Genomic DNA, 22448 nt, shown 5'->3' on the forward strand with positions numbered 1-22448 from the left:
CTCATATAATATCGGAGTACTCTTAACTCAGATCCCGCACCCCAAAATTGATGACAAGTCCCGTTTTTACATTAAACAATAAAGTGTCACTCATATAATATCGGTGTACTCTTAACTCAGATGCCGCACCCCAAAATTGAAGACAAGCCCCGTTTTTACATACGATAAAGTGTCATTCATAAAATATCGGAGTACTCTTAATTCAGATGCCGCACCCTAAAATTGATGACAAGTTCCGTTTTTTTAACTCAGCGCCTCATTATTGTTCTTTTTTTTGTTGTGGTTTATTTTACGACGCTTTATCAACTGCTATTATTATCTAGCATCTGAGTAAGATGAAGGCGATAATGCCAGCGAAATGAGTCCAGGGTCCCGCGCTGAAAGTTACCCAGCATTTGCTGCTAATGGGTTGAGGGAAAACCCTGGAAAAACACATCAAACAAATAACTTGTCCCAACCAAGATTTGAACCCGGCCCCGCTCGTTTCATAGTCAGGCATGCTTATTATTCTTTCTCTGACATATATATCGTCAAGTGAGATGTACTGCCTGATAATTAGGGCCGTGACATCGGTATATTTGTATTAGTTTGACGCCGGACAGAATGTAGTCGACGTGTTTCAAGTACAGGCAGCGGAATCAATTTGACACACGTCTAAGCAAGCACGTTCCGTGTTTTGTATACGATTATTGCGTATTATAAAATCTAGGCAATACAATCATTGTATATAAGAGTTAACATCGGAAAGATCTAAAATGTTGAGGTTGAGAATAATTGTTGGAAATCATGCTTAAATTGTCAAAAATGTGGTAAAACGTAAGTCTGAAAAGATGTTTTTTTTTATATTTAGAGTTTTGCATTACAGTTTTGGAATGCCGAAAACGTATATGGCGTATGGTGGTATAAGCAAAAAGGTGTGTGCGAAAATGAACACAGTAATACAAAAAACTGTGGTTTTAATACATTATGTGAAATTGCAAATGTTTTGTCTGATGACAAGTGCGATTGTTATAAACTTGATGTAGAAATGGATGATTTGAAATATTTTACATATGCGCCCTTGGTTTCAACCGATGTAGAACGCAGTTTTTCTGCATACAAGGTTATATTATCCGACATTGGCGGTCATTTTCATTTGAAACTTTGAAAATAAATGTTGTTGTTTATTGCAGCAGGAACCAAAACCAGGCGAACAACATGCAAGAAAAGTACGGTACAGAATAGATGTGATAAATAAATTAATGTAGCAGTTAAATATAGAAAAAGCAAAATTGTACGCCATATACCTTTCCGGCATTCTAAAACTGTAATGCAAAATTCTAAATATTAAAAAAAAAACATCTTTTCAGACTTATGCTTTACCACATTTGTGACAATTTAAGTATGATTTCCAACAATTATTCTCAACCTCACCAGCATTTTAGACCTTTCCGATATTAACCCTGGTATACAATGATTGTATTGTCTAGATTTTATAATACGCAATAATCGTATACAAATTACGGAACGTGTTTGCTTAGACGTGTGTCAAATTCGCTTCCAATGCCTGTACTTGAAACACCGACTACATTCTGTCCGGCGTCGTATGTTCACTTCAAACTAATACAAATATACCAATGTCACGGTTCAACTGATAAAATAGATGTGCATATCAGCCAGAACCTCAGTCAGAGGTGTTCGTTTCTATGGTAACCGAAAAAAGAAAGCCATCCTGATACACCCTGAACTGGACAATTGTACGAAGAAAACGTACTAATGAGTGCTTTTGTTTTATATAGAATCTATATGGTGCAGACATTGAAGACGCTGCCCAGAATTAATTGCTACTCTCTCTTACTTGGAATGACGGTACAGGAGAGAAAGAGCTCTTCCTTCAGTCGGCAACCAGCTGCCGTGGACAGCAGACCAGGTTGATACGAACGCTGTACCGTAACACCATTACGACGGCTTCTAAGGTCATAGACTCATCTTTACGATCGATTCAAAGCAGTGGCAGATGAAACAGGATTCCAAAATTGTGACCTTTACGATATACGGAAAGTGCAATTGACTTAATGGAAGAACCCGTGTGACTATCAGCAAGAACAACGGCTCATATTTGAGGAATATCGAAGTGTGAATGTCTTAAGCAGGAAGTGCAATCTCTGTGACTTTTGATAGAATAACTCTACAGTGTTATTTGGATTAAACATCAATAATTCTGGAATTCTGAAGTAAATTTAGGCTATTTGAAAATATATTAAAAATAAAATTTGTATTAAATGCTGCAATTTTAAACATATTTTAAATTTACAGCAATATAGTCATTATGTGCTGGCAAGTGTTTAACTATCAAAGTAATTAAATCCATATAAACGTATAAAGAACTGAAAGGTGCTCTGTGATCTCAGGAGAAATCGAAACTAATTATCATCTGAACTAGTAAAAATAAACTCATCTGATCGTGCAATTTGATAAGTAAATGGATTTCAGTTGTAATGGTGACAATAATTTGGCACGGTGCGTGACGTAACAAGAGAAGATAATTAGTGTAGCTTCTCGCGTGAAATACTGGAGTGATACAACAACCTACATCTCACAACAACCGCATCAACGGGGATATCACCATTGCACCGAGAACATTGCTTTAAATTTCTTACACCATTCTTCGTTAGACACGTTTCTAAAGAATTTCTCTGTCGAATCTTTTTCTTCTTATAGCTTCACACTTCTAGTCACTAATTCATATCGAAAGTAAATTTATATTAGTTAAGATTAAAATTTAACAGTTCACAAAAAATAATAGAGGTTTTCGAACTAGAGTTTCTGTTTACATTCCAATCTTAATTTCACCTATGAAGAATTGTAACTGGGCAATAATTAAAAATGAAGATATTTAAATCTCAATTTCTGTTATAAAATTATAGTATATTGCAAATTTCAAGCCTACCTTATTAATCTTCAAAACGTATATTGAAGGAGTTCATTTTCATAAAAAAAATCTTTCAAATATTTATTTCTATTTGTTACTAACTCCACAATTATACACATGCAAGACTGTTCACTATATATTCAGTACATTACTAATTATTTCAAATCACAACTATAACTGAAGCAAGACACATTGCTTCAACATACAACTAAACAATTCAACAAAGGACATCGATATCAAATCTAGTGGATATTATTTCATTAACAAATGAATGCAGTGACTTACGACTGAGTGCAAATTCTACGTTGATGTAACTGTGTGTGTTATTACATATAATTTATTACCGGTAGCTAAAGATTTGATAAGGGTCCAGTGTTTTTATTAAGACTTCGCACAAAACAATCTGCAAGTACTTTCGGTTAAGATAAGTGATTCGGGCGGAGATAATTGTGTTAATCCAATTAAATAGAGTGTCATCATCTTCATTGCCATTACTAGCTGGTGATAAAAATGGGAGTATAGTATTGAAGACAGAAGATATGAACGGAGAAATTCATGCTGGTGAGTTAAACTTTTACATTAATCAATCTTTTACATTAATCAATCAGTTTGATATAAAGTGACGTATAACCCAAACATAATATAAGTGACTCAATTTTATTGAACATATTTAAACCATTTTCTTATTTATCTGAAATCAATAGATATTATAGATATAAAGTATGAAGATCAATATTAAATATTTTTTTCTAGTAAATACAGAGTGATTCACGAGGATTTACCGTCACTTACGGAGCTTATTTCCGAAGACATTCAGAACAAAAAATGTCATGTAAACATTTTTCCTAATCTCAATATTTTCAGAATTACGCTAATTTGAAATTGTTAGTAAAATACCTTTTTTCTTTAGTTTTAAGGGTAAAAGAATGTCACAAATAGAGAATGAACTATTCAGAAGTGTCATTTTATTAATTGCCTAATGTTCTGGAGCTAAAAATGTGTTGTTAATTGTTTTGTATAGATTTTGTTTTTCCAATTTTTAACTAAAAATTGCATGATTCTTGCGCACTTATCACAAAAATTGTTACAAATCATACGATTTTAGGAACTTGATTCTTTACAGTTTAATTATGCATCCTAATGTACAGTCTTAAATAATTTTTACAAGAGTGGCGTGATTTGTAACAATTGTTGTGGTAAATGCGTAAGAAAATGTAATTTTGTAGTCATGAACCGAAAAAAAAAATTCTGTGCGAAGCAATTATGGAATTCACGACACTTTTTTAGATTCAGAATATTAGCTAGGCCTAATTAAAGAAATGAAACTTCTAAATAATTCATTTTTAACTGTAATATTCTTTTACCCTTAAAACTCAAGAATAATGGTATTTTACAAACAACTTCAAATTAGTGGAATTCTGAAAATATTGAGATTAGGACAAATGTTTATGTAACATTTTTTTGTTCAGAATGTCTTCGGAAATAAGCACCGTAAGTGACGGTAAATAGGCCTACTCGTGAATAACTCTGTATATGGTAGGCCTACCTTGCATTTAAACTGTCAGAAGAATCTGATTCTATTAAGCGCACTGAAACATACCGGTAATGCAATAAATTTCGTGCAACTATTTCAGATTATGACTACTATGTAAGACATATATACTTTATTATAAACAATTACAAAATATTATAAAACATTTCGATGGTATTTGGGTAAAAGGGCTTAACCTTCATTTTTAAGTTTGACTTTTTTGCTGTAATTAGTATAATTAGTTAAAATTTAATTAGAATACGTAAAGATATGTTTTTTGACAATTATGTTTGCATTTTTTCATATATATAGTAACTAATAATAATGTGCTAAAATTTAATTATAGCTGTTTCTGGTTTTTTTATTTTGTGAGATAAGCTCTTTTACCTGAACACCGTCGATATGGCAAAAAATTGGGGTCTATTTATAATGTACAGATAATACTGATTTCATATTAATTATATAGTTCTAAAATTATTAATAGCAGACCTTGCAATTTCAATAACTTTGGCCAATATATGAATTACAATGTAGAACGAAAATATGCGTGATGGAAAGGTGCATATCGTCTTTGTTCCTGCAATAACTCCTATGTGACATATTTATCGATTTTCAGATTTTTCCTCTATTAAATAATTTAAATAGTGATACAGCAAATAATAAAATCTCCTATATGTAATTATATTTCTTTCTTTCGGAAATGTAAGAATTCCCAATCTCCTATGCACTACTGCCACAGAAGAATAAATGTGTTTTTTCTTTCTCATGAAAAAAATCATATTTTGCACATAGGAGTTATTGCAGAAACAACGACTATATAACAGTCGAAGTTGTGAAACCGTATTTTGATAGTAGGGAATGTTTTTTACAAACGAGAAATAATAATAACGAAATGATCCTCTCTTTTCTTTGTGATAAAGTTAGAAATGCCGTAAGAGTTCATTTTCATAAATTTTAAATTACTAAAAAATTATGATGATGGAAAAGTGTAGACCTATGTAGCATTCAAAGTATGAAACACTTTTTTGTGTAAATGAAAATAATAACGAAATGCTTTTCTTTTCTTTGATAAAGTGGTAAATGTGACGAGAGTTAATTTTCATAATTTAATTTTTAAATACTTTGCATGATAGAAAGCGTATACAGCATTAAAAGTTGTGAAACTCGTATTCTCATAGTAGGAAATATTTATTTTTTTAGTTCGCTATTTAACTACGCTGTATCAACTATTCGGTTATTTAGCGTCGATGGGATTGATGATAGCGAGATGGTATCTGGCGAGATGAGGCCGAGGATCCGCCATAGCTTATCTTACATTCGCCTTACAGTTGGTAAAACCTCGGAAAAAACTCAACTTGGTAATCAGCTCAAGCGAGAATCGAACCCTCCCCCGAGCGCAATTCCGAATTGGCAGGCAAGCGCCTCAGCCGACTGAGTTATGCCGGTGGCTAACATTTCTTATAAGGGAAGAAATGAAATGCTACTCTCTTTTCTTCGTGGTAAATTTGAAAATGTGAAGAGAGTTAATATCTGTAATTTTTAAACTGTTAAAATAATATATTATAATGAAAAGGGTAGACTATGCAGCATTGAAAGTTGTAGAATCCGTATTCTGACAGTAGGGTATCTTTGTGAACGAAAACTAGTAATAACGGAATCCTCCTCTATTTTGTTCGTATTAAATTGTATGTGAGAAAAGAGTTAATAAATTATAGGCCTAATATATTTAAATGGTTAAAAATTATGCATGATGGAATGTGTGTTTTACAGGTAGCATTCATAGTTGTGAAACCCGTTTTCTGATGACGGAGAATAATTTTTGTAAATGAATAATAATAATAATAATAATAATAATAATAATAATAATAATAATAATAACAATAGTAATAATAGTAGTAATAATAATAATAATAATAATAATAATAATAATAATAATAATAATAATAATAATAATAATAATAATAGTGAAATGTTCCTCTCTTTTCCTCATAATAAAGTTGTAAAATGCAAAACAGAGTTACTTTCATAATTTTAAACGATTGAACAATTATGTGTGATGATGGTAGAGAAATTTTTTATAAACAAAAACTAATAATAACGAAATTCTTCTCTTTTTTCTTCGTGTTAAAGTTTAGAATGAGAAAAGAGTTTGGTTACGTTCATAATTATTACACGATTAATAAATGTATGATGGAAATATTTGTATGCAACAATCAAAATAAAATTGTGAAGCCTATATTCTGATAGGGAATATTTTGCAAAATGAAAACTATTAAGAATGAAATGTTCCTGTGTTTTCTTCGTGATAAAGTTGAAGATATGAAAAGATTTACTTCTCGTAATTTTGATTTTTTTATTTTCTTGGGTTATTTTACGACGCTGTATCAACATCTAGGTTATTTAGCGTCTGAATGATATGAAGGTGATAATGCCGCTGAAATGAGTCCGGGGTCCAGCACCGAAAGTTACCCAGCATTTGCTCGTATTGGGTTGAGGTAAAACCCCGGAAAAAACCTCAACCAGATAACTTGCCCCGACCGGAATTCGAACCCGGGCCACCTGGTTTCGCGGCCAGACGCGCTGACCGTTACTCCACAGGTGTGGACCGTAATTTTGAAGTTATTAAAAAAGTATGCAAGATGAAAAGGTTTAAGAAAGATTAAAAGTTGTGAAACCCGTGTTGTGATAGTGCAGAATCTTTTTCATAAATAAAACTCATAATAATATAGCGCTTCTCTCTTTTCTGCGTGATAAATTTTGAAATGCGAAGAGTTAATTTTCATAATTTTTAAATAATTAAAAATAATATGCATAAAGGAAAGATGTTTTCAAAATTGTAATACAAATATTTTGATAATAGTGAATATTTGATACACGAAAACTAATAAAAAACTAAATGCTCTTCTCATTTCTTCGCGATAAAGTTGGAAATACGAAAAGAGTTTCTTTTCAATACTTAAAATAATAGTTAAACATTATACACGACTAGAGAGAGTAGATAGCATTTAAATATGTGAAACTCATATTCTGAAAGTAAGGGAAGCTGCAATTAGTAAAGTATTTTTACCAGAATAATCACCACCAATACAATCATCATCGCAATCATCATTATCGTCGTCGTCATCGACTGCAGAAAAATTCGAAGTACGTAGTCACCTCGGCATAGATTTTCACTATCGCTCGAGTTTTGATTAAAATTGTTCCGCTGTTTCTTAATATACGTGTTACAAAAATGTACCAACTCCGAAAATTTTGGCACTGTCTACTCCTCATTATTACCTTCATTATCCACTATTGGAGTCATTCAGCCCAGGGAGTACTCTGGAATTTGTACCAATACCGGGCATCCACAAGTAACGGGACTCCCTGGTTGTGTGTTCAGCATGGCGTAGGGTCAAGACAACATATGGAAAATACGATGTAAGGAACACAAATCCGGTCCCTTCCAAAGGAAGACAAACCTTTACTTTTCTACCGAGGATCCAAACCGGATCCTGTGGATTTGTAGCCAATGACGCTACCGCTTGGTTCACAGCGGAGGTCTGTGATTTTACCTTTCATCAAATTGCATAATTCATGTTTTCCCGAACCTTCTAGTACTGCGATTTCCCTACACTAATACATAATTCTTCACTGTGTAACATAGTTTACTAAACACAGAGATTTAACATCAGAAATTATTTAGGATAAATACAGGGGCCGGCAGAGGAACGGGCAATTATAAATAGTTTTATATTGACTCTAGAATTTAATTTTTCAAAACAACATACGTGAGATAATAAATCTATCATTTTTCTTGAAAATGACGTTCCTTAAGTGACTGCCACTTACAAGGAAACATTGTCATGGGAGCACATAAAAAAGTTATTTCTTTTCTTCCATCATGTTAATAATGTCAAAACAAGTGCTTGTAGAAATTTTGGCCACTCGAGCGCAATTATTACGAGGGCCGTCCAGAAAGTAAGCTTCCCTGGGGCCGTTTACAGAACGAAAACACAATTTCACCGAAAGATTTATTGGAACAGGTATAGCTATTGTTGAATAATTTTTCAACATATTCTCCACCGGAGTTGAGTTAATTGCCATACCATAGGATCAAGAAAGAGGTGCAGGTGGCTGTCACACACAGGTTCCGGTCCCAGGCGGCATACTTCTACGACACTGGGATACAAAAGTTAATCCCAAGGTATGACAAATGTCTCCATACCGGTGGGAAATGTTGAAAAGTAGCTCAACAATTGCTGTAGCTGTTCCAAAAAAATCCTTCCATGAAATTGTTTTCTTTCTGTAAACGGCCCCAGGTAAACTCACTTTCTGGACGGCTTTCGTAATTGTACTCGAGTGGCCAAAATTTGTATAAGCACTGGCTTTGACATTATTAACATGGTGGAAGAAAAAATGTTAACTTTTTTTATCTGCCTCCATGGGAATGTTTGCTTGTGAGATGGAAAAGTGCTTCGACAGATATTCACAAAGTGCCGATAAAGTCATCTTCAACCATGCAATTTAAAATCTCCGTAAAAAAAACACCGTTCGGTTGTGAATACCTCGATGTTTTAATTGATGTACCATCTGAATTTTGTATGGATGAAAATGTAAGTCACATGAGCAGATAGAACGGGATAATGGCGCAATAAATTAAAATGGCGAAATTCACGCCTAGTAGCCTCAAAACTGTCGTTCTTCTTGCAAAAAAGCTAATATTGCAAAAGCACGTTGTGCACCGCTCCACCTTTCCATGTTATCTACATGGCATTATATTGGTAACAATGTGCGCGCAGTTTATCCCCCTCGACTATGCTGTGAGATGTAGGGCTAAGCTCTTTAAGATAGCCCGTTCCTCTGCTGGACCCTTTACTATTTTCAAGTAGGTCTATGTTTCAAAGGAAAAAGTTTAAGGAAAAAGATTAAGGAGCTAAAAATACAGTAGGGCCTATATCGAAATGTACTTACAAATATACGTCCACAGTAATTAATTAAATAAAATAATCCTAAAATATAAGTACATTTGCATTATTTAACATTTTACAATATTGTTTCTTCTACTGTCAATAATACATTTTTAACACCGAGTTTCATAGGCCAGTGGCAGAAATAACACAACATGAAATAACAATGTAGATGCATTAGGAAAGGGTAAATTCAGCATAAATTATATAAGCTGATTTAATTAATTCCTCTGAACATATTAAAAATAAATAGCATAATACCTGTATTACAATATAGTAACTGTGCTGTGAATTTTATCAAGGGAGACGAAAATATATAAGTTAAGTTTTATTTACAAATATTTTCCACTTTTAGTTTCATTGCCAATTATTGAAATTAAACTAAATTCTGTTCAAACGTGACTGTATTGTAATCTTACTGAGACAGCAGAGAATGTAGAAGATTTTTATTTACAAAGAACAAAGGTTATACAATTTTCCATTACATACTACTCTTACATTACAATGAGATTCTTACTCTTCACGACGGTATTATGAATTTTAGCACGGTCGAAATGATTATAGCCTCTTCTACTATTTTTTTTAGAAATTGAGCACCATTGTGAATTTGAGCTGGGCGGAAGAGGAACAATAGGTTAGGTTTTATTTATCATTGAATCCACTTCGATTATGTGATCAATTTAGAAATAATTTAAAATTACATTATATTCCCTGCTTCGAACAATCCTGATATACGAATTCAATTTGGTATTAGAAAATATTTCTTTTCCACGAATTCACATTTCAGGTCATTATGACATGGCATACAGGGAAGCATATGGTCACTTAGCGTCGAAAACACCACTGTTCCATTACATACTAATTATACGTGCATGTTTCAAAAGACCACTGTTACAGTACATACTAGTCGTACATGCAAGTTCCAAAATACCACTGTTCCATTACATATTAGTCGTACGTGCATGTTACAAAACACCACTGTTACATTACAAGTTAGACGTACGTGTATGTTCCAAAATACTACTGTCCATTACGTACTAGTCGTACGTGTATGTTCCAAAAGAGTATTGTTCCTTTACATGCTAGACGTACGTATATGTTCCAAAATGCTACTATTTCATTACATACCAGTGCATGTTCCAAAAAAGCACTCTTACTTTACATGCTAGTCGTACGTATATTTCCAAAATATCACTGTTCCATTACATACTAGTCGTACGTGCATGTTCCAAAACATCACTGTTACATTACATGCTAGTCGTACGAGTATGTTCCAAAATACCACTGTTCCATTACATATTAGTAGTACGTATATGTTCAAAAACAGCATTATTACATTACATACTAGTCGTACGTACAGTTTGACTGAAAAAGGATGAGACGATTGAATATTCCTAAGTCTCAGATGTGAGACACTGCGCATGATCGGAGACCAGAGCACTGATACACAAGATAACGAATATTGAGTTACTTAAATTCAGACTATTTGGTTTGTTACTAGCATCGTTCCGAAATTCACTTCAAAAACTGCAAAAAATATGATAATATTACGTAAATGAAAGATAAATATATACATAAATCGTGTAGTTAAATCGACAATAGACCTTCATGACTAGATCGACACTCCACACAGAAAGGAAAGCTTTCATATCGTTTCAATAGCTCAGACGGTAAGACTTCTGCGTGTTGTGTAGAAGAGTGCGAGTTCGATTCTTAATCTATACAACGATTTTTTTTTGTCTAAATAACGTTGAAATAGCTAAGTAACGTTGAAATAGAGTTTTACAAAGTCCTGAGATTAAGTGTTAATGATCGCAAACAATACAAAATTACAAGTTATAATATTATAAACGTTAATCTAATGAATGCATTTATACACACACATATACAATGTAAATGCATATATATTAAAAACTAACAATTAAAATGAAATTATAAAAATATATATAATAATAGACAAACTTTTACAAAGGTTTAGAGTCCTTAGGCTATGCAATTTGTTGAGTAATTATTACAATATTTTATTAATAGCTTTCCCATATGTGTAAGAAATGCACTCGCACAAAACAATTTTTGTTAAAAGTATGGCTTTAGATTATTTCATTCTCACACCTTCAGTTAATTTTAACTATTTTATCTACGTGTTTGCAATAGTGTTTAATTTAGTATGCATTCAATTTTATTCATGTTATGATTGAATGGAAATGCACTGTTGCAGTTATTGACTAATTACATATATTAATACTAATTATTAAATGCATCTGTTAAGTAACCAATTGCAGTATCTTTTGCAAAATCTTGAATGTTTAAGTTGTCAATAATATTTCTGTACTATATACTATAATACGTTAAAAGAATTTGCAATAGATTTGGGATCCTGTACTTTATAATCATTGGTTTTAGTGAAAAAATATTTTCTTTCTTAGGATATCTACAGGTTTAAATTTAATAATATTCCGAATAGATTTAATTGCATTATCTGAATTTTGTACTTTTCTATTCAAATACATTCTATTTCCCTCTTTCATAATTTTTGATAAATTACACTGTACTCCTTGCAGTATTTAAGAACATGAGGATCATTACATTGCAACTCATTACCTATAGATTCTTCTTTTTAATACATGAGATTTTGAAGTCCCTGCGTTATCTACATGTTTTTACTTTCGAATTTTTTCACAACATTGAGTGGAGAAAATCCACTGAAGTGATTATGAAATTAAGTGAAAAATGCAATACATTAACTCTTAATATCAGTAGTACCAGTATCATATACGTTTTTCCAAGATTCATTTTGTGGACATACATGTAAATAATCATTAGATACAACATTTACGATCCTTTCTTAGTTTTTAAATTAATATTTTGAAATTGTTCAGTGACAATGGAAACACTTAGGATTTGTTTATCATGTTCAGACAAGCCATTAATTATAGGTTCTGTCGAATACTAATTCAGTCTAATTCTGTGTACAAAACATTTATCAATGGCTGTGCTACTTCAGCTTAGATTTAATTTGATTAGTTTCGCAACAGTTGGACTTCCTGTTATATCCTGTTATTTAGATATTTAATTTAGGGTTGATTTATTAACTCTTACTATGCAAGATGCCTCTTATTTCAATAATTCTATATCACGTTAAATAGTCATTGTCTACACTAAAGTATTATCGTCATCCCTCATTTCTCATCGTAATGGCGAACCGACGTGACATGAGACAGCGAGTTATAGCTCTAGTTGAGGCTGGATATGGGGCTAGATCTGCTGGCCGTTTGGTCGGTGTTCCTGGAAGTACAGCCGCGAGGTGGGTTATCGTTACCAAAATTTAGGGGAGGTCGAAAATCGCCCTATTCCTGGGTGTCCGCGGATTTCTTCATTGGAAGAGGATGCTCTCTTATTCGAGACAGTTCGACAGGACCCCTTTCTGACTGCTAACGAAATAAGAGCAGTATCTAACTTTCCCGCTCTTCACAGACTGTGATCAGCAGGTTGAGGAACCGCGGTATTAGGAGCCGGAGGGCTGCGCAAATGGAAATATTGGGGGAAGCACAAGCTGTCGACCGTCTTGCCTTCGCTACCAATCGAGTGGATTTCGATTGGAGAAATGTAATTTTCTCCGACGAAACAACCATCTCGAGTGATTACGAAGGTACTGTCCGTGTCTATCGTGAGGATGGTCTCCGACATGACCAGCGCTATGTGCACCGACGTGAAAGATCGGGGCGCTTTAGCATATCGTGTTGGGGGTGGATGTCTTACGATGGACCTGGCGTTATAGAAGCATCTATGGCCGGTTTAATGCGGGAACTTACGAGCACATTCTGGAAAATATATTCCTTCCCTCCGCCCGAGAACGTTTTCCCGAAGGAACATTGCTGTTCCAGCAGGATAGCCATCCCGTGCACTATGCTGCAAGCATTCAAAGATGGTTTCAAAGGAGACCCGAGATCGAAATCATTAATTGGCCTCCGAATTCACCTGATTTGAATGTCATCGAAAATTTATGGGTGGAATTGAAAAAGAGAAGGATAGTCCCTATGCCCACCGACGCCCTCGAAATCGAGACGAATTGTGGGATCAAGTTGTTGACACCTGGGAAGATCTCGCCGGGGATCAGAACTTATTTCACAATCTCGTGACATCCATGCCGGATCGACTTAGATCTGTAATAGAAGCTGATGGCATGTGGACAAGATTTTAAGTTAACAGGTCTCTTTTTGTTTCTTATGATTTTTGTTTGAGGAAGAATTCTTTTAACTTCCAAGTAAGTTTTTTTTTTGACGAGGTTCAGCCAACTTGTAAAACCCAGAAATTGGGCATAAATTATTCCATATTTTTCGACAAATTAGACAGTCGAGGAACTCTGAACAAATTAATTACACCTCAAAAAAAAAGTTTTACCCGGGATCGAACACGAGACGTTTTGGTTATACAGCGGAACCAACACGCTACTATATGAGCTACCGAGACAAGACTGTGACAGCAGCAGTCCAGAATGTAGATCGCTTAGCAGGCATTTGCCATTCGGTACAGTGAAGCAATGATATTTTGTGACTCGAGCTATGTTGTGAAATCCTGGCCTTAAATGGCAGTCTTCTTCGTGATCCTTATTCTGGTCCTTGTCCTTGTTGTGGTCCTTGTAACAAGTCTTGTACTATTTCTCATGTTATGTATCGTTACGTCGATATCGAGCGAACCGCGCTGTAGAACTTTAACTTCCGACGACCAAGAATCGTCTCATTCTTTTTAAGGGTAACTGTACATATTCCAAAATACCACTGTGCAACTGTGTAGTTATAAATGATACTGTTATTTCGGAACTGTTATTTGGAGTCTAATATTTTCAAGGAATTGGAACTGTTGAGACTGTTATGAGAAAATAATAACTTTCCTCTTTCTTTATTACATACATTATGTTGCTACTACCCCTGATTAAGCTGTTGGTTAAAGAAAGTTACTACCGTTTGATTCCGTCTATAACTTATGTGTACTAAATTTATTTAATCTGAGTAATTTATCGGACTTCAAAAAAATGTCAATAAAGATAGACCATTGGTGCCATTAGCAACAAGAAGGCTCACATGTTGTAGTTAAGATCTTTCAGTATATTTTGAGATGACAGCAATCGAGATTTTATGTTTTAATGGAAGTATGTCTCTTTTTAAATCTCTACTTCAATAAACGCTTAAAAAATTCATGTTTTAATAAACAACCCAAAAAGACTGTTATTAAAACTGTAGCGTCTATGGGTACAATTCTAGCGGAACCAGGTTCGATGTCCGGAAGAGAAATTAAAATGTATTCACATTCTAAAACGACGGTATATGTGCATCTTTCCCTGTATTTGTATTGTGTTTCCTTAAAGCATTGCTCACGTTATAAAGTATTACGCTATATGTAACGTTATTAATTGTGTTCATCCATATCCGATCCGACAAAAAGGGTCCAACTCCTGACGATTGGTGATGGAATTACTTAAATCTCTCAGTTAATGCCAAATTCTTTAGAGATTGCCGAATGAGTTTATTGCCAGTGAGATAAGAGAATATAATTTAATATGTAAATTAGTCGCTTTTAATAAGCATGGTAATAACGTTTTCCTGGCCAATAGCGTAGCTCAAGCGGTAGCACGCTTGTCTCCTGATACGAAGCTGCGCTCATGCGTGGGTTTGATTCTAGCTGAGGCTGATATTTTGTTGGGTTTTTTTCTGGTTTTCTCCAACTCTAAGGCGAAAATCAGGTAATCCCATAGTGAAACCTAGACCCCCTCAATTCGCTAAATAATCTAATAGCTGATACAATAACCGATTAAAGTAATGTTATCTGTTTTGCATTGATAACATTTTCAGACCATGAATGTAAACTGTTACGTTAATTATTGTTTCTCAAAGAGCTGTTCTCCCCTAGGCTATCGCGTCTTAGTGCTGAAAGCCCAAGTTTGACCGAAATTAATGTTTACGATTTCATAAACGCTCGTTTAATGCTGCTAACACGTGCTATAATAACACCAGGTGGCGTGGCCTGGGTGTCCCGACATTCTACATGATTCTCCAGTTTGTGTTTGTATGCACGTTGAACCTCATTTCTCTGTTTTATTTCTTTTCGTCTTCTCCTTCTGGCGAACAAAGAGTAACAGACATTAACGATCGCGTATCAAGACACTTTCTACTAGATATCCTACTTATAACGGTTGTTACAAAGTTGAAACTGGAAGTAATCTAGTCCAGACTTTTCCAGAATGGAGATGTCTTCAGTTCTAATGTAGAGAAATGTTATCATTATACAGGATGTAAGTGGTATAACTACCATTATTTTAACTGATGATTATTCACGTCATAAGAAAAAATGTCCTTACAATTTTTTTCTAATTGCAATATTTAAATAATTATTAAAGTTTACAATATCAGACGTTTTGCAACGTTGCTGCATAGGGAGGAGTGGGTTTATAAGTACACAGTACAGCTAAAGCGGGTACAGACATACCGGTACAGATACTCTGTTCTAATGCAGGAGCGGATCATGATAATACAATTGTTTACATAAAACGAGCAGCAAATACAAACTTTCAATCTCATTAATAGAACATTATGGTAAATTTACATTTTATGCAACAGTATTGCTCCATTTTTTATTGTATGTCTAAAGAAAACAATAATGGTATTCTGGACAAAATCACACGAACTTTTTTCGAATGCAAAATTTTAATCTCTCCCGCTTCCATAAAGCAGTATCATTTTTAAACAAATTTCTGGTTGTGTGATTTTCGAAACGGGGTAAGAGACTCCTAGTTTCTAAAAATCGTTGAGAAACAGCTACAAAAGTTCGCCGGTTAAGGTAACCTTCTTTGAGGAAAACGTTGAGTTACGATGACTTTCTCCATAAATTAATAACATATGCTATTCCTAAACTGTAAATGACATTGTAAGTTGTTTATTGAATACCCCGTATTGAACTGTCATCCGCTCGGCATTATACCTATGGACAGGGAGCTTGAACTCAGCTGATTCGTACTTACATCTGTGCAGAGAACTGCCTGCTGAAGACGTTGCCACGTCTCTCACGCCAGAATATTAACAAATTTAAGTATGCATTTTTATTTGATTTCACGGAAACGTAATAGAACACACAAATATTTATTTAAAGTAATATTAATTCTTTGCTAGATATACCTACTGATGTAATTGTTTCCGTAATTTTACTAACGATATAAGCAGTGTAACGCAATTAAAATAAGAAAAGAAATATTTTATCTGGGAAAACTACCAAGTTTTGACCCTACGTTGCATGGACATTTTTTGATCCTGTAACTGTAGACCGTCCCCGACGACTGTAAAAAGGAGGCTACTTTTACCCCTTACACTCTGTATAAGTTTATCGAATAAAAGTCGCAGCAATATACTATATACTTTGATCATTAAACATAATAAAATTGATATCTGCATAGTCAGAAAAGCGATATATGTTATTAAACTATCTTATTACGTTTATCAGGATCTTTTCATTCTTTTATATTCTGCAAAGTGAATTAATGAACATGAATATACAGACTAAACCGTAAGTAATGTCAATTTCAGGGGGTTAGTCTTCGAGACGTTTCAAAGAAAACAGTTTAATACAATTTTGCTCGCTTTTTGCTTCCTTTTTTAGATAAAAAAGATTGAAGAATGCTGGGTTTTCAGTAAAAGAGCTGCCGTTAGGCAGAAAACTAAAAATGAAACGAAATGAATCCTAAATAATAATTGAAGCTTTGTATCTGTTCTGTAGTTGTTTCAATGATTATTATTTTCTTTCTTATGGAGTATTTGCTCCTGAACGCTATGATTTGAATTTTGTCTGTAGCCTATATATTTCTATATCTATATGTAAGCGTAACAATTTTAGTTTTCTATAGCTATCTTCGGATTCTGAGATAAAACACGAAAAAATGAGTCAACATAACAGCATCGTACAAAGACTTAGGACCTCCTCTGTACTGTGTCATCTGGTTTCTACATGCTCTTAAGATCTGATTGTTTCTAAATAGTGAAGTTTTGGGTTCGTTATCTTCATTCACTTCAGAAATCGCACACTTAAAATTATTACATAAGACAGAAATAATAGCAATGAAAGGCAATATTTGCATATTGTACCAGCTGGGACAGTTACTGTGGAAAGAGAGAGGAAGCATGAATGTACAAAGTGTAAGTTCATACTTCACTGATGACGGGAGAGAGTAGGCTATGATATAATTGGAGAAATACTTGAATAACTACAATTGCATTATTGTAGTTTACATGACATGACATTCATATTTTTCTCTGGAAAAAAGTATTATTACATTCACCTTGAGGAAATAACTTTCATGGAATTAACTCTAAAAGTTTACTGAAACATTCGCGCTGTTTTAAGATAAATTTAAACAAAATTAATTAATGTCATGGAAGATTAACTTTTTAATAAGAGAAAAGAGTCTTTTAAACTAGTAGAAAATATTTATTACAATTCTCTTTCACAGTTAAAAGTTAAATTGTAAAGGAAACAAGATAATGCTTGCAAAATAACGAACAATGATAAAAAAATGAAGATAAAATAACAATCGAAACCAATGAGTGAAATTACGCTGCTTCGGACGAAAACAGCAACAGGTACTATGAGCAATATACTTTGACGATGAATATGAATGTGATTATGTGTTATTATTTTACCCTGATTTGTGATTAAAATTGTTTGATTTCTGTGAATATTTCATAAAAAGACAAGCAATTTCGTGCATTTTTCGCATCTTACAGAAATTAAAAAAATAATCAATATTTTTGAAATTATTGAAACAATCCCTTTCAAACTAACAGAAAATTGTTGCATCATTAAATACATTCATAATTCAAATTTATTTGACTGTATGGGGGTGACGTCACTGCATTCTTGATTGCACAATGGGCAGTTATTGTGGAGAAGAGAAATGACCGTTGTCTGCTTGCGCTGCTCCCTGGGAGTAGTCCCTAAAACTATGGGTACATCGTTATCAGATATCACACATATGTAATGGTGAACGATTAAATATGTAGAAATGTTCATGTAGACCTATATTTTTTAACGAATAAAATTTTTTACTCCTTATTTGGACGAAAGAGTTATTTTTCGTGCGAATTCTTAATGCAACCTCTCTTTTATTGAAAATATTGTCATTAAGAAGTAATTTCGTGAATTTATATGAACTTCGCGAAAATTCGCTGATATATTTATCTTAATTTTTGGACTTTCATAACGGGATTTGTATTTTCCATGCATAAAAATAAGTTTGTAACACATTTCACTCATTTGGTTAATACCACACAATCACACTCTTAACGATGAATAATCCACACATTGAACCAACAACAAGATCTGGTACAACTACTGATGCAGTTTTCTCACGTCATTTTTTAAGTGATTGTAGAGTAGAATTTTCATAACTTACTTCATCATGCATAAACCAATTGTTTCCTTTTTAAATTCTGAACAGTATTGAGTACAAAACTGTTGATAACTTTATCGTCTTTCATTGCATGGGCAATTAAAAGGATTACTACATAACACATATAATAAAGGTTAAGAAGTCTCACTTCTGCATCGCGCAGATCTTATATAGGCATTTATATTATTAAAATACCTAATCAACCGCGACACATTAAATTATATACCAACCAGAATGACTGAAGTGGGATAATATTCTTTAAGGAAGAGTAAATTTTCCTAAGTCACATCAGCTGATTTAAATAGGTCTAGTAAAAAAATTCAATCTAACTAACGGCTAGGGAGTCATTTTTCCAGTTATAAAACCATTTTCATATTCTGCCAAATCCAGCTTCAAATGTTTGGTTATCGAAGACATCGGGGCAGCAAATTTTGTCTGTGTGAGACTATTTTCACTGTTATCATTTTTCACAATCATTTTATTATTCATATATTCATATAAAAATTACAATATTCGTGATGTTATATAATGTAGACGACATAATGATGGTACAGTAGAGGAGGCAAGATCTGTCCTGTAACATCATCATATGCCGTGGATATATTACCGATGGGTATGGAGGGGAAAGATATGTTTTAGTCTGAAATGAACTTCCGTGTCGGTAGATTCGTAGAATATTAAACATCATGAAAATAACTGTCTTTCTGATAGCTCATTCTTTCCCCTCTCGCACAGCTCACATGCCAAGTCTCGCCTCCCTATCTATAAATAATTGATAGTGACAATAACAATAGTAACTTTAATAACAACAATAACTTTAATAATAATAATAATAATAATAATAATAATAATAATGCTTACTTACAAATAGCTTTTAGTGAGCTGGGAGGTTCATTGCCGCCCTCACATAATCTCGCCATCGGTCCCTATCCTGAACAAGATTAATCCAGTCCCTACCATCATATCACACCTTCCTCAAATCCATTTTAATATTATCCTCCCAACAACGTCTCGGTATCCCAAAAAAAGATCTTTTTTTCTGAGATCCTTCAACTAACACTCTATTTCTGGATTCATTAATACGTGCTACTGCTCTGCCCATCTCTAACGTCTGGATTTAATGTTCCCAATTATGTCAGGTGAAGAATACAATGCGTGAAGTTCTGTGTTGTATAACTTTCTAAATTCTTCATCCCTCTTAGTCTTAAATATTTTCCTAAGAAACTTAGACCCATTCTCGAACACCTTTAATCTCTGATCCTCTCTCAAAGTGAGAATCAAAGTTTCACAACCATACAGAACAACCGGTAGTATTACTGTTTTATAAATTTTAACTTTTAGTTCTTTTTTTAAGTAGATTCGATTACAAAAGATTCTCAGACGAATAATAGCAAGTATTACCCTATATTTATTCTGCGTTTAATTTCCACTTGAGTGTCATTTATATTTTTTTCTCTTGCTCCAAAGCCGATATTTGAATTTCTCCACCTTTCAAAGGGTCATCATTCCTCCAAGTATAAAGCTATGTGGGTAAATTTCCAATTTTTGAATTTCCACTTTCGTACTATGTTCTGGTCACGAAACATAATCCATATACTTCGTTTTTTGGGGAGGGGATTTACTTTCAGACCTATCCCATTACTAGTTTTAAGTAAAATTCCATGTTTTTCCTAACAGTTTTTTAATTTTCACCTAAAATATTCACGTCATCCGCATAAACATACAGCTGATACCAATTCTTCAATTCCGAAATCTCTGTGTTTTCCTGAGCTTTCCTATTGACATATTCTACAGCAAAGTTAAAAATGTAATAATTGAATAGGTATGCCCGTCAAATTGCTTATCAAAATCACAATTCTATAATTAGTGTTAGACATTTTCGGCTTAAACTGCCATCTTCAGAACATGTAACAATACAAGAATATGGATACTTTGTGTGGAAAAATTATGGCTAAGATATTCATATTCGAAGTATTCGTATTCTTGTATTGTTATGTGTTCTGAAAATGGCAGTTTAATACTGTAAATGTTGCAATATTTTGGTAATTACAGCATTGTGACTTTGTTAAGCAATTTGACGGACATACTTATTCAATTATTGTAAAAGAGCCTATCGGACTCACACATCATGTTCATCAAAGTTAAAAAGTAAAGATGAAAGTGCATCTCCTTGCTTTAGCCCGCAGTGAATTGGAAAAGCGTCAGAAACAAACCGGCATATACGGACTCTACTGTATGTTTTACTGAGACACATTTTAATTAATCGAACTAGTTTCTTGGAAATACCATATTCAATAAGAAAATTATATAAAACTTCTCTCTTATCCTAGTCATATGCCTTTTTGAAACCTATAAATAACTGATATTCTGTGTCCTTGAACTCAAATTTTTTCTCCAATATCTGTCGAATATATATATAAAAAAAATTAACTTTTACGCCTAAACCACATTGATGAAAACCATTAATTTCATCTACATACGAAGATAATCTTCTAAAAATAATAATAATAATAATAATAATAATAATGATTATTATTATTATCATCATTATCATTATTATTATTATCATCATTAACATAATAATAATAATAATAATAATAATAATTATTATTATTATTATTATTATTATTATTATGTGGTAATGGTAATGGCGACTTTAACAGTGGTTGTGGTGATGATGATATTATTATTATTATTATTATTATTATTATTATTATTATTATTATTATTATTATTATTATTACATCATGATATTAAACGAATCATTAAAGCCTAGTTTACACAACAGGAAGACATCTCTCTCCATTCCACAACTTGGATTTCTTAGTGTAAGAGTACAATAATTGGTACCGGTATCACATTATGCCAACTCACTAGTCACTGACCGCAGAGTGTTGTGGTTCCAACACAAAACAATGCATACACTTAATGAACCTTGAATACCCTTTATTATCATTTCTTTCGCGAAATATACTAGCTTCATGGTTTGAGAATCGCTGATTCAGACTACTTGAAGCACATAACCGCTACTTGTATGAGCGCCGACACGGCACCACGTAACATCGAAGAGCAATTGACTGTATCATTACAAGATAATACTTGCTACCACGTATGGAGAAAAAATTTGTAGTTGAGGCCCAATGGAATACGGCGGAGGTTTAAAAATGCTCGATGCTGGAACCGTTATGAGCTTGCTGGGTACACACAAACTCATGGCCAGCGGCGTTTCATTCAATAGCGATCCTTATATACACACACCATACCGGTAAAACAGAAAAATGCTGCCGCTATAAATCTAGACTGGTCAGCACTTCCTCCTAACATCTCCTGGGGAATTACAAATAATTGAATATCAACATACGAAACTTGAATTATACCATAATAATAATAATAATAATAATAATAATAATAATAATAATAATAATAATAATAATAATCTAAAGCTTGTTTAACAATGTGTACACATCTTTCAGTGCCCAATATTCAATTTGTGTTTAATTAATTTTTTAACATTCTGGCCAATGTTCTCTGTTAACCCACTGTCCTTTCTCCAATCTTCTTTCCCTCATTGTTCTTTTAATTCCATGAATCCATAAAGTATTAGCATTAAGTCTCCCTCTGTTC

The 22448-nt window shown here is 33.3% G+C and overlaps 1 protein-coding gene across 1 annotated transcript in view; it reads left to right on the forward strand.

The window, feature by feature from the left end:
- Positions 1-1868: 1868 nt before the first annotated feature.
- The window catches only part of LOC138698036 (serine-rich adhesin for platelets), a 453855-nt gene continuing 433275 nt past the window's right edge, over positions 1869-22448 (forward strand). The window contains exon 1 of the mRNA XM_069823717.1: positions 1869-3472. The gene's annotated coding sequence lies outside the window, so the exon portion shown is untranslated. The remainder of the gene's footprint in view (positions 3473-22448) is intronic.

This window comes from Periplaneta americana, chromosome 1 (assembly GCF_040183065.1).
Source record: "Periplaneta americana isolate PAMFEO1 chromosome 1, P.americana_PAMFEO1_priV1, whole genome shotgun sequence".
NCBI lineage: Eukaryota > Metazoa > Arthropoda > Insecta > Blattodea > Blattidae > Periplaneta > Periplaneta americana.